At 43.1% G+C, this 12,316-nt stretch overlaps 1 protein-coding gene and 1 long non-coding RNA gene across 3 annotated transcripts in view; one reads left to right on the top strand and one right to left on the bottom strand.

The window, feature by feature from the left end:
- Nucleotides 1-12,316, bottom strand: part of DTNBP1 (dystrobrevin binding protein 1) — a 131,655-nt gene that overhangs the window by 29,991 nt on the left and 89,348 nt on the right. The window lies entirely within an intron of this gene.
- Nucleotides 938-12,061, top strand: LOC123385289. The gene is made up of 3 exons (XR_006597536.1): nt 938-4,494; nt 7,832-8,072; nt 9,330-12,061. It is a non-coding gene; the product is annotated as an uncharacterized LOC123385289 (long non-coding RNA).

Genomic DNA, 12,316 nt, shown 5'->3' with positions numbered 1-12,316 from the left:
GTTTATTCAGAAGAGCATTTGACCCGGAGGAAATGTATCCATTCCCATACAGGAAACTCCCTCACGTGTACTCAACTAAAAACGACAACAGTTCACACACAAGGAGATCATTTTGTTGTGAGGAAAGTACCACATAAGCTGAGCTGGTAATCCTAAAATAAGATCCACGGTGTTTTGCAAACTGCGATGTGACAACGTCTTTTTCACAAATCCTCCAGAAAATGTCAATATTCCTTAGAACGAAGGCCTGCCCGCTGATCCAGTACACAGAATCAGCGCGTTTGCGGGCTATCGCGTGGCCTCCCGAGGGACTCACGAGGGACTGGGCCAGGAGTGGGCTGGAGACTTGTCACGAGACAGGAGAAAGGAGGCGCAGCCCTCAGGAAACACCCACTTGAGACGAAGGTTTGGTCTAAGCCAAAACAAAGTTATTTCCATTTCATCACTTTTTGTATATAATCATAAGCAGGAGAGGAAAACGAGACACACAGACAAAAAAAGCCCCCAAACTCTTGCCATTTTATGAAACAGTCTGTCTAAAAATCTAGTAAAACAAGCCGAGTTTACTCTAAGGAGATCATGACACAACGGGAACACCACCCTTCTCTGTCTGCTGCTTCTTCAAATATGTTCATATATAAATCGAGGCCCTGGGTCGACAGACAAGATTAGAGTCTAAAGTATGTAAAGTAAAAACACACACTTCACACCGTGTGAGGACGACACAACACACGCATCGCTGTAGCCTCAGGGGAGCTGAGAGCGCACAGTACTGCACACCAGTGATCTGATCAGCATCTGGGGTGACCGGTTTCAGGACTTCAGTGTCCTTTAGCCACCTTCCCCTGTCTGCACACAGGCGACTCTGTCTGTTCCTCGCGCACGAGGCACTGAAGGACAATGCTCCTGACGACAGGTGAACTTTCTTTCTCTTTCTTTTTTTTTTTTTTTTTTTTGCTCAGACAGCCTTACCGTTTCTTAAATTGACTTATAAAAACCCACGTGGGAAAAAAATGAAAATAAAAAAAAATAAAAATAAAAATAAAAACCCATGTGGGGTCCTCAGAAAAAGGCCCACAGGCCTGAGAGTTAATTTCTTATGTCTTTTTCATTCCCCTCCCCCTTCCTTTCCTAAATCTAATTTTTCTTCCCATACATGATCACGGTTATGCCACAAGAGAGGAAATACTTTCTAATTTACTAGAATCTCCTGACACTCAAAATTTACCTACATTTACCATTTTAGACATTATGAAGTAAAAGGATCTGGCAAAGGGATTTCAACATCAGGTCTATTCTCCTTTCCTCACAGCAACAATTCATTACCTATTTTTCTCTAGAACTTCAATCAAGAGAAACCTTTCTTTCTGTATATTTAGAAACCTGCAAAAAGGGAAATCTGTTCCCTAGTACTTGTTTCATGGAAAGCACTTAGTAAAAATACTACATTTTCATTTTCTGAGCAAGACACTTCTCACCCTTGGCCTAGAAGTCCCAATGCTCTCTGTTATATTTTGAAAGAGAGAATGAATTAGATTTACTGTAACCCCTTTGAGAAATAGTAATTTGCTTTCTTAATTCACTGAGTCAATCAGAGGACATTCAGGGAAAACCACAGGAAAGATTCTTCCACATTTTGTGTTTCAAAACTAAAATAAAAGCTTGGCATTTAAACTTGCTACTGTAGTCCTTGAAAATGTCTCCAATCATCTTTTGTTGAATTAGTGGATTACAAGCTCAGAGTTTCTGTTGCTTTCATTGTTCTCTTCTATTTACCAGACTCAGATACATTTTCCCCGATAACTTCCTGAATTAACCAACAGGTGAGTTAATCCAATGCTACCAGGTCCCCAGATCACAAGCCATGTTTACCCAAAAATGTTCCTTCCCACAACAAAGGGACTTGCTGTCCTGTGTGTAGCAGAGTGTTTAGCATATAGTGAGTACTTTTTTTTTTTTTTTAATGAAACAGATGCATGAATGAATAAGTAACTTGTCCTCAATCTTTCCCAAAGTCTCAGGAAGACGGAAAGCAGTGAAGGTGTTTAAATGAAACTATTGGGAGCAGACTACCAGGACTATCTCCTCCTGGAAAAAGAAAACCCAACGGGCACAACCCAAAAGAGCGGTGTGCTAGGAAGGGAGAGGACTCACAGGTGCTGGCTTCCTCCCTCTTATTATAACTTCCTGTTGGGAAGCATGACAGATCGTGCAGAACTCAAGGCAGGCAGGCAGGCTCTCGAATGCCCGGGTATTCTCTAGGTTCCCATTTCCCCTGGGCCCAAGCTGCCATTCTCTCTCACTAACCTGTCAACAGCCCCCTACCTGGTCTATCCAAATAAACACTGGCCTCCCTCCAATACATTTCTGCACGGCAGCCAGACTGACTGTCCTACAAAGCAAATCTGATCATGTCTCCCCCTCTCTGACCCAGTGGCTCCTGGGAGAGAAACAGCTTAAAGCCTAAAGTTGAACAAAAATCAAAATGGCTACAGTAATGCTTTGGCAAAGCTCCATTTTAAAGTGACTTTTTTCCTCTCTTCCACAAACCTCCCTCCTCTCTTCCTAGTCTTTTGTTCCAGGAACCTGGTACCACCCTAAGGAAGTGACGAAGGAGGCTGGTTGCAGGAACACGATTCCTGGCCAAACGGGCTAGATCTCTCCCTAGAAACCGCCCCCCCCCCCCCAGCCCCTTCCTCGGGGAGGGCTTGCAGGTTTTGAAGGCCATAGCCTGCTGCAGCCTCCCTTGCCTGGCAAAGCAATATAGCTATTGTTCCTCTTTATCCCCAACTCTGTCTTCAAGTTCTATTTTGGCTCTGAAGAAGGGAAGTCAGTCTTCCACAAGAGGAGGACTGCCTCATGGGGCCTACATAATCCTATCGGCTCTCCAGTCTCATCAGGTACAGCCCTGGCACTCACTCCACCCAGCTCTAAGGGCCTTCCTCTACCTCGTCAAACTCGACACAATCCCACCAGCCTTGAGCTGAGCACATGGTGTTCCCTCTAGTTGGAATCTCTTCCTTACCCTTTCAGATCTCAGTTTAAGTACAATTTCCTCACAGAAGAATTCTCTGACTTCCATAATCAAGCAACACCAAACTTATTACAAAACCTCATAGGAAACTTCTAGGAGAAAAGCCTCATGGCCTTGGGTGAGGCAAAAAGTGCTTGCATACGGTAGCAAAAGCAGATTTCATTAAAAATTTTTTTGTTCAAAAGGACTTTCTCAAAATTAAAAATTTTGTGTTTCAAAATATACAAGAAAATGAAAAACTAAAAAATGTAAGAGTATTAGCAAACCGTATATCCGATAAAGAACATGTATCCAAAATATATAAAGAACATTCCAACTCAATAAAACAATCCAATTAAGAAACAGGCCAAATGCCTCAAAGGTCATTTAACCAAAGAAGATGCACAAATGGCTAATCAATACAGGAAAAGATGCTGAACATCATTAGTCAGTGGAGAAGTCCCAATCGAAATCACACGAGATTCCACTTCATTTCCACTCCAGTGGCTGTATTAAAAAAGACTGACAGTAGAAAGCGTCGACAAGAATGAGGAAAAACTGGAATCCTTCTACATGGCTGGTGGGAATGGCAAATGGCAAAGCCACTATAGAAAACAACTCGACGGTTTCTTTAGAAAGTGAAATGGAAACTTATCACATCACTCAGCAATTCCGCTCCTAGGACGCATCCTTCCAGAGAGAAATGAAAACATGTATCCACACAAACACTTGCACGTGAATGTCTACAGAGCAATTATTAGTAATAGGCCCAAACTGAAAACGATCCAACTGTCCTTCAACTGGAAAACGGATGAGCAAAATGTGCTCTATTCACATATTGGAATACCATTTGGCAACAAAAGGAACCAAGTACTGATACGTGCTACCACAAGGATGAAACTCAAAAACACTCTGCTAAGTCAAAGAAGGGAAAGAACAAACGGCTACACTTGTTATCATTCCGTTTTATGAAATGTCCATAAGGAGACAGATCACTAAATAGACTAAATTTACTAAAAACCACTGAATTATACACTTAAAATGGCAAATTTTATGGTATACAAACTGCACCCCAACACAGCTGTTAAGAATACAAAAACACAACCTCATGTGAACGTGTGGCTCTTCTACAGCACTTACCCTCAAGTGGCCAGCACAGCAGGCACTCAGAAGGGGGGTACAGAGTCCTCTGAAAGCACTCTGCTTCTTGTGTAAGAGGCGGCCTTACACGGTAGAGAGACCACAGGCTCCCAAGTCAAGAAGGCAATGTTCAAACACTGCCTCACCACCTCCTTGCTGGGTAATTCTGGAAAGTTACTTAAAATCTCTCAAATTCAGTAAAATAGGGACAAGAATACTACAACTGCTGTGAGAACTGACAACAATACAGATACAATATGGCTTCCGTCCCCTTCATTCCACGAAGACGCTCTTCTCACGGCCACCAACAGCCTACGTGTTGCCGGTTCTGACGGACACAGGTGAGTCTCCACGTTTCTGTGAAGATGACAAAGCTCGGCACTCTCCCCAACACCTAATCACTCCCAACTCTATCTATTGTACTTCCAGAATAACTCCTTAATCCATTCTTACCTCTCTCCACCACTGTTGCCTCCATCCCAGGTTCCATTCCCTGTTGAACCTTCTACCCAGTCTGCTTCTACCTAACCTGTCCCCCGTCTGTTGTCCACACATCTGACAAGAAACCAACAATAGTGCTTTTCCCACATACCCAACTAGAGGGATTTGTTCAAGATGTCACCCTCTCCCATACACTACTTAAAATATTTTCTTGCCTTCCATTTGTTAAAAAAACAAACAAACAAAAAACACAAAAAACAAAAAAAGGAAAACTACAGGCCCCAAATGGTGTCACTTAGACTGAGTTCCCAAACCGGGGCTTAATGCCCAATCTCATTGTAGTTTCTACACCCAACCTCCCCTACCCCCCGACATGTGGCCTTAACTGGTCAGGCATCTTCTGGCCAGCACCAGTGAAGGAATTGGTCACGTGGGCCCTCTCCATCCACCAAAGGAAGATGAGGTCATCTGCACGAGACCTCCTGCCCTTTCCCCTAAAGGACAGTGACCTTGACTGAACAATCCTTTGCTCTTTTTTGTTCGTAACTTTCTCCCTCTCTTGTAAAAACCTTCCATTTTGAACAGCTCTTGGGAGTTCCTCCCCTACTTGCCAGATGGGATGCTGCCCAATTCCTGGCAATCCAACTAGATCTTCAAACTTCCCCGGCTCAATTTCTGTTCTTTAACAATATATATACCTACTAACTGGCAGAGTGCCTGGCACGTAGTGGGCAATCAACAAATGGATCTTATTATGTTCTGTTAAGGGTTGCAGAATAAAATGACCATTCACCCAAAGTCTTCCAGGTTCCTTTCCCAAAAGCCCCAAGGTGGCTTGGAGACTCCCTCCTGTTCCAAACACACCTGCATATGCTCCCATTAACGCAACTAATCTCACTTTTTCTATCTTTTCCTGCTTAATTGTCAGCTTCTTGAAGGTAAGAATCTTTTCAACTTTGAATTCTTAACAAAGGCAGACATAAATCTTTGTTGAATCAACATACACTGATCAGGGCAGAAATTCATTTTTAAAAACCTAAGGTTTTCTTTGGGCAGCCTTCACAGATACCAGTGTGCAAGCGGTCTGGTTTTACTTTGATGCTTTAAATAAACAGTTAATTAGACACAGAAATCTCTAAAGACCCTGCTTTCATCTTCTATCAAATACACTTACAACACAAATATAGTTTGTTTGTTTGTTTGTTTATTTATTTATTTATTTATTTATTTATTTATTTATTTATTTTTGAGACAGAGTGCGCAAGCGGGGGAGGGGGAGGGGGAGGGAGAGGGAGAGGGAATCCCAAGCAGGTTCCATGCCCAGTGTGGAGCCCGAGGTGGGCTTGATCTCATAACTGTGGGATCTTGACCTGAGCTGAAACCAAGAGCTGGACGCTTAACCGACTGAGCCCCCCAGATGCCCCAACATATATGTAACTTAAATCTGAATTAAACCCTTAATTTAAAAATCTGAAAAACCCACACATCTGTGCTCTTCCCATGGTTTCATCAAACCACACGTTTTAGCACTGGAATCTATTCAGACCTAGAGATTGACTAAATCAATTTCTTATTTATTAACAATAATTTTTTGGAATAAATTAAAAATCTGAAATTGCTACAGAAGAACCAAAAAAGATAAAGAGCACTGCCCAACACTCACACCCTGCCACAAGAGACACGCCCACAAAAACAGACTCTATTTGCAAACAAAGACTTAATGAACAATCGAGGCTTTAAATCGCTGTTCTGCAAAAGCTGTTTCGATTAAAAAAATATACTGGGATCTACAGGGCGCTTTCTTTGGGCTGTTTCATGTTTTTATTTGACGTATAGAATACACTAATAACCAAAATACCCTTTCCTCTTACATCCATTCACATACTATTGACATGAAGAAGGAGCCCCCCTGAACAGTTTTGTGCCCTGACTAGAAGCAGACTTACCAGAAAAAGGCAGTTTCAGAGTTAGCACACAATGCTGCCTAAGTGCCCATTTAACATAATGCTGCAAAACTTTCTGAGCTGATTACATGACTGTGGTCAGCCAAGTCTTCCTCCAAACTTAGGTATAAACTTCACAAATTAAGTGTAAACATTTGAGGCTGTTTTTCCCCTCCTGCAAGCATCTTAAGTGTGTCTTAGTCTTTGAGGCCTGGCTTATTGAACTGTTTTGTCTCCATCCTGTACCCGCACAGGAAGACTCACTGTAATGCCGTGATTAGAAAGAATAAAATTTTATCAGGGCACCTCGGTGGCTCAGTAGGTTAAGCATCCGACTTCGGTTCAGGTCATGATCTCACAGTTCATGAGTTCAAGCCCCGTGTTGGGCTCACTGCTGTCAGCAGAGTCCATTTCAGATCCTCTGTCCCCTCTCTCTCTGCCCCTTCCTTGCTTGAGCACTTGCTCTCAAAAAACAAAACCAGACAAAAAACAAACAATAAAAACATTTTTAAAAAGAATAAAATTCTACCATTAGTGGAAACAAAATAAACGAAAATGCATTAGTTACAAAATCAATTCAACATGTTGGTGGCAACAGAGGTTTATAAAGTTAAGGTGAGGGGCGCCTGGGTGGCTCAGTCAGTTAAGCGTCCGAGTTCGGCTCAGGTCATGAGCCCCGCGTCGGGCTCTATGCTGACAGCTCGGAGCCTGGAGCCCGCTTCGGATTCTGTGTCTCCCTCTCTCTGACCCTCCCCCATTCATGCTCTGTCTCAAAAATAAATAAACGTTAAAAAAAAAAAAGGTGAAAAGAGATGTCGTTACCGCCTGTTACACACACAAGGACAAACGGGTGTTTCACTGCGTTTTCACGGAGCACATTAAAGCAACCTGAAACAACAAATGGGATTCTACTAGAATTTTTATGTAACACAAGTATCTGGCCTACTTGTGAAAAACTGGTATAAAACTAGCAGAAACAGCCCTGCTCCTCAGCCTAACCTCAATACCCAAGAGATACAAAAGGGGGATAAAGAGGAATCCGAAAATGCACTGTGATTTGTCAGCGTGTGTGTAAGGACCCTGACTAATGACTCCAACGATGCCCTATTTTTAGCCCTGCTTCCTTCTGATTCCTGAGCCAGGCCAGGGTGTTCCCTGGCACATCAACAATTAATTCTCTTCTCCTCCTGCAGGCCCCTAAGACATACCAGGTCTGTTTGTGGAGTAAACACTTTACTTTCTTTTTTCTTTTTTTTTTATTACTCAGAAAAGCTTCATTTTTTTTTACATTTAGGTTTCTGACTCTCCGCTTGTGCCTATGACACTTTCACGGCGACTTCCTGCTCCATAAGGAAACCAGGCTGAATCCTGCCGCTTAGCACACTCGGAACCATCACAGGCCCTGCTGACGTGTTTTCTTCGTCTCGGGCCCCCTCGTAAGCGCTTCGGGCTCACAGCATGAGCTCCTTGAAGACAGCACAGGCACACACGCCCCATGCCGATTTGGGGGCCTTCCCGACCTTCTTGGTATAAAGGTGAACAATCCTATTAGCAGAGGTTCAGGGCTGCCTGGTTTTGGTGGAGGCCATGCTGGGACAACTATCCCTTTACTTTCTTAAGTTACTACTTTGTTCTTTGGGGCAGTGCTTTAAATAAGCCAACTGTAATACTCACGACTTGCAGATTTCCACTTTAAGAAGGTAAAAGTTTCTGGCAAAGTAACAACATCTGAATGTGAACCAAGGCAGTCTGCTAACTGCATACTGGATAATATGGAAGGGGTGCAGAATACGCCACCTCCAAATGTGCCACTTTGGCATGTGGATGGATAAAACTTTTACCTGTCCCTTAAATGCCTAAAAGAATTTACACAGGGGACCTACCTGCCCGAGCCAAAGAGCTATCACCAGAAGCAATTTTTTTGTCTGAAAGATCCACCTGCATCTGGTTATCAAACATCTGCTTTTTCTCTTCCTGTGAATCCCTCCTCCCCTTTGAAGCCCCAGGCCCCTACCCCCACCCCCACCCCCTGGGTCTCGTATTTTTATGGGGCTCCCGTATGTATGAAATTAAATTTTTCTCCTGTAATCTCTCTGATGTCAATTTAATTATTAGACCAGCCAAAGAACCTAGAAGGGAGGAAAGGCAAAGTTTTCCACCAGTACAATATGAAAATAAGGAGCCATTCAAAACCATGCATTTAGTAAAATAGAAGTTAGTAAACTAGGCATTACAGAAATAAAACATACGGTTTGACATCTAACTCAATCTAAGAAACCTGACATTACAATATCTTTCTATCTTCACAGTATGAAGGAATTATATTATTTTAGGTTTAATAATGGCACTGTGGTTATACTAAAAAAATCTCATTTTTCAGAGATTAACACTGAAATATTTATAAAACACAAAGTATTTCATGGAATTTGCCTTTAAAAATGGAGGGAGGGAATAGGCATGGGGAAGGGATGGAACGAGACAGGCCCATATGCTGACTGCTGAAGCTGGGTGATGGGGATGTGGACGTCCATCACCCTCTGTTTTTGTACATGTTTGAAAATGCCTGTATCAAAAAGGGGAGGGGAAGCATAATAATTCTTTTCACTGCCTACTTGATCAAAGAAAAGACCAGCTAGGCACAGTTCATATTTATTCAAAGAACTGTCAATCTAAATTAAAAGACTGAAGAAGTGTGTGACCTGTCACATTAAACATCACTGTAATCTCTGTAAAGACTGTAAATCACCGATCCATGAAAAATTCTCCCGTCCTTTCACTTACTTTCACTGCAGCCACTGCTCCCGGAGCTTCAACAGCCACATGGGATCTTTTTCAAGATACTCCTATACTCACCCAAGACAGGTGCACGGATTCCACAGGCTTAGTGACACTGACTACAAGCATCCCTGACACCATCTGGGTGTCCTTCCACATCTGGAAGGTCCCCCCACTTGTGAACCTGAACCGGTCCCTGCTAACCCTGTGGTCTACTGCTCCTATAACCGTTGACCGTCTCCCAACTGCACTGTGAACTTCGAGATGGTAAATACTTAGTCTTACTCATCTTTACATTCTCTACTTCAGCTAAACTAGTGCAAAATAAATGTATGAGAAAAGAAGAGAATAAATCTGTAAATCTCAATATTTGTAGCTCATTCTTAAACTCTAAATATGTGAGATTTTTCATACTGTAACTTTAAGGCATTTTCCCAAAAGTTACTCTGATGTCCTAATCCTACTATTGCACATTTGTTAATAAACTGTTTCTGAAACCGAAGTTTGAGTCCTAAAGATAGATCTGTGATAAAAATAGCCCATATTTGGAGATGAACAACTACCTTAATTTACAGAACTTTACCACTGTTTTCATTAACGAGAGAGCATATGGCTAATCAAAAAATGAACAGTTAGGAGTCCTATCAGTAAAAATTATAGTTAGCATGAATACATGATTACTCACCAGGGCTTAGGTACTAATAATTATCCCATTATATAGACCAGCAAACACAGGTTCAGGGACATACAGGCCATTCAAACCCAGGCCGTGTGTGAAACTGCTGATACCCTTCTCCACCAACCCGTATTTATTACATACAGGAAACTCAGCTCTGTAACCTGGGAAGGTTTACACTTGATTTTTCTGTTGTTCCTTTATCTTTACGCCTCACAAGACAGAGAATGCAAGTAATGGAAAACAAGTCACTTAACCTGTCGGCTCTGTCTCTGCAGTAATGGTAGCTAACGCTTATATACAGCACTTTTATGTAATTGCCAGGCATTGCTGCAAATCCTTTACACATATCGGCCCAGTTCATCCTTTAGGTCCTATTATCATCTCTATTTTAATGAGGAGAGGAAACGGAGGCTCAGCCAGGTTACAAGACATACCCAGACAAGCTAAGGTTTCAGTTCTCCTCGTCTGGTCCACATTCCACGGTCTCGCTCACCTGCTATCCCGGTAAACAGGTACACGTGCGCTTGGGTGAACCTGACACGCATAGTGTAAGGATTAAGCCTTGTATATCCCCCAAACTGGAGCGAAGTTACTATTTCCACCAACCCTGTTTTTCCCAGCTATATTTTGTAGTCTGGTCTTTAATATCATATTTAGGTAAAATTAAAGTGGCATTAATTTACAAGAGTACACAATTATTTTCCATATTTATCATCGTACAGGACACTTTTGATGCATGGTATGTATTAACAAAACTAAGGCAAAGGTCATTTCATAAACTTAGGAACGTGATTTATCCAGTCAATACAATTTCTGGGACTAGTCAACGCAAACGAGCTTACATAAACCACTGGAAAGAGTCAGCTCTGGAAAATTCTTAACAACGAGAAAACAGGGTGGTCGCTCTGTAAACATGCGTGCAGTTAATACGAATTCTTAGTACCGTGTTGAAACATAAAGGAGTCTCTGCACCTACTGCTCAAGGCCTTTATCAGAAAGACAATGAATCCAGATGGTTAAGCAGTTCAAAGGTACAAAGACACCTGGTTCCCGATGCCCACGTCTCCAGAATCCGAGCACATAAGCAAAACAAGAATCCTCTGTAGCTTCTCGGTATCACCACGAATTTTAAAAAGCGTTACAAGGAGAAAATGCAGACATCGCGTAAACGGATGACTCATTCCCTCCCTCCCTTCCCCCGACACTGGCCGAAGGTCTCTGCGTGCCGGACGCGGCAACAGCTGCTCGAGGTGCAAGCGCTGGTGGCTCTTTGTAGTCATCCCGTCCCCTCGGTGTCGCATAGAGGGGGTGCGAGAGCAGTAAACACAGCTGCCTACTAAATGAATCAAGAGCATTTCAGCCAGGAAATGGCTGGAGAAAATGAGGCTCCCTTAGAGAAAATGAAGTAACCGAAGCGGAGCCCAGGCACTCCTACAGAGAAGGACACACCACCGCGAGGCCGCTGTCAAGGTGCTGAGACCCAAACGGAAGGCTCACGGTGTAGCATCCGTACAATTTGGGATGTCTCGTATACGTTAATTTCAGTCCATTCTGAGCATATGGTTTTCACCAAAAGGGATCAGAAGCGAATCTGCTGTCATTCTCCGACGCGTGCGGAAGCAAACGGCCTCCAGCACCCCGAGGACTGCCTCAGCCAGGTGTCCCCCGAAACGCTCCAAACCACGTCTGTGGGGGAGGGGAAGGGTAATGACGTGTCCAACCGTCCAGGATACGCTCTTACTCTGGAGTTACTCGGACATGACAAAACGCAAATCTGCTTATTAGCGGTAAGATCCTCTGAGATTTCTCAAGCAAATCACCAAGTCTCCTAATATTATTCAATACAACCTTAAAACAGGAGCAAGAGGGTTCTGATCCGAGTTGAATGCTTTCCACCAAGGCGCTATATGTACTAATTTTTCTGAACAGAGAACTGAAAACAGATTTAGTCTATAAACACAATCACAACTTTCTGCCACATCTTCTTTGAATACAATGCACGTATCACCAGGCTCGCACGACTGTCTTACTCCAGGAAACGGCAATGTTTTCGCTCTTTACTCTGCACAAACCGATTCTGCCCTTTCAAGGCACATCTTCTTCATCTGGTTTTCATGGAGACTTTTTTTTTTTTTTTTTTGAGAGACAGAGACAGAGCATGAGCAGGGGAGGGGCAGAGAGAGAGGGAGACACAGCATCTGAAGCAGGCTCCAGGCTCCGAGCTGTCAGCACAGAGCCTGACGCGGGGCTCGAACTCACGAACCGCGAGATCGTGACCTGAGCCGAAGTCCGACACTCAACTGACTGAGCCACCCGGGCTCCCCT

Source organism: Felis catus, chromosome B2, assembly GCF_018350175.1.
Source record: "Felis catus isolate Fca126 chromosome B2, F.catus_Fca126_mat1.0, whole genome shotgun sequence".
In the NCBI taxonomy this organism is placed as follows: domain Eukaryota; kingdom Metazoa; phylum Chordata; class Mammalia; order Carnivora; family Felidae; genus Felis; species Felis catus.
The sequence above is the reverse complement of the archived record's forward strand: the minus strand, read 5'-3'. Positions and strand labels throughout refer to the sequence as shown.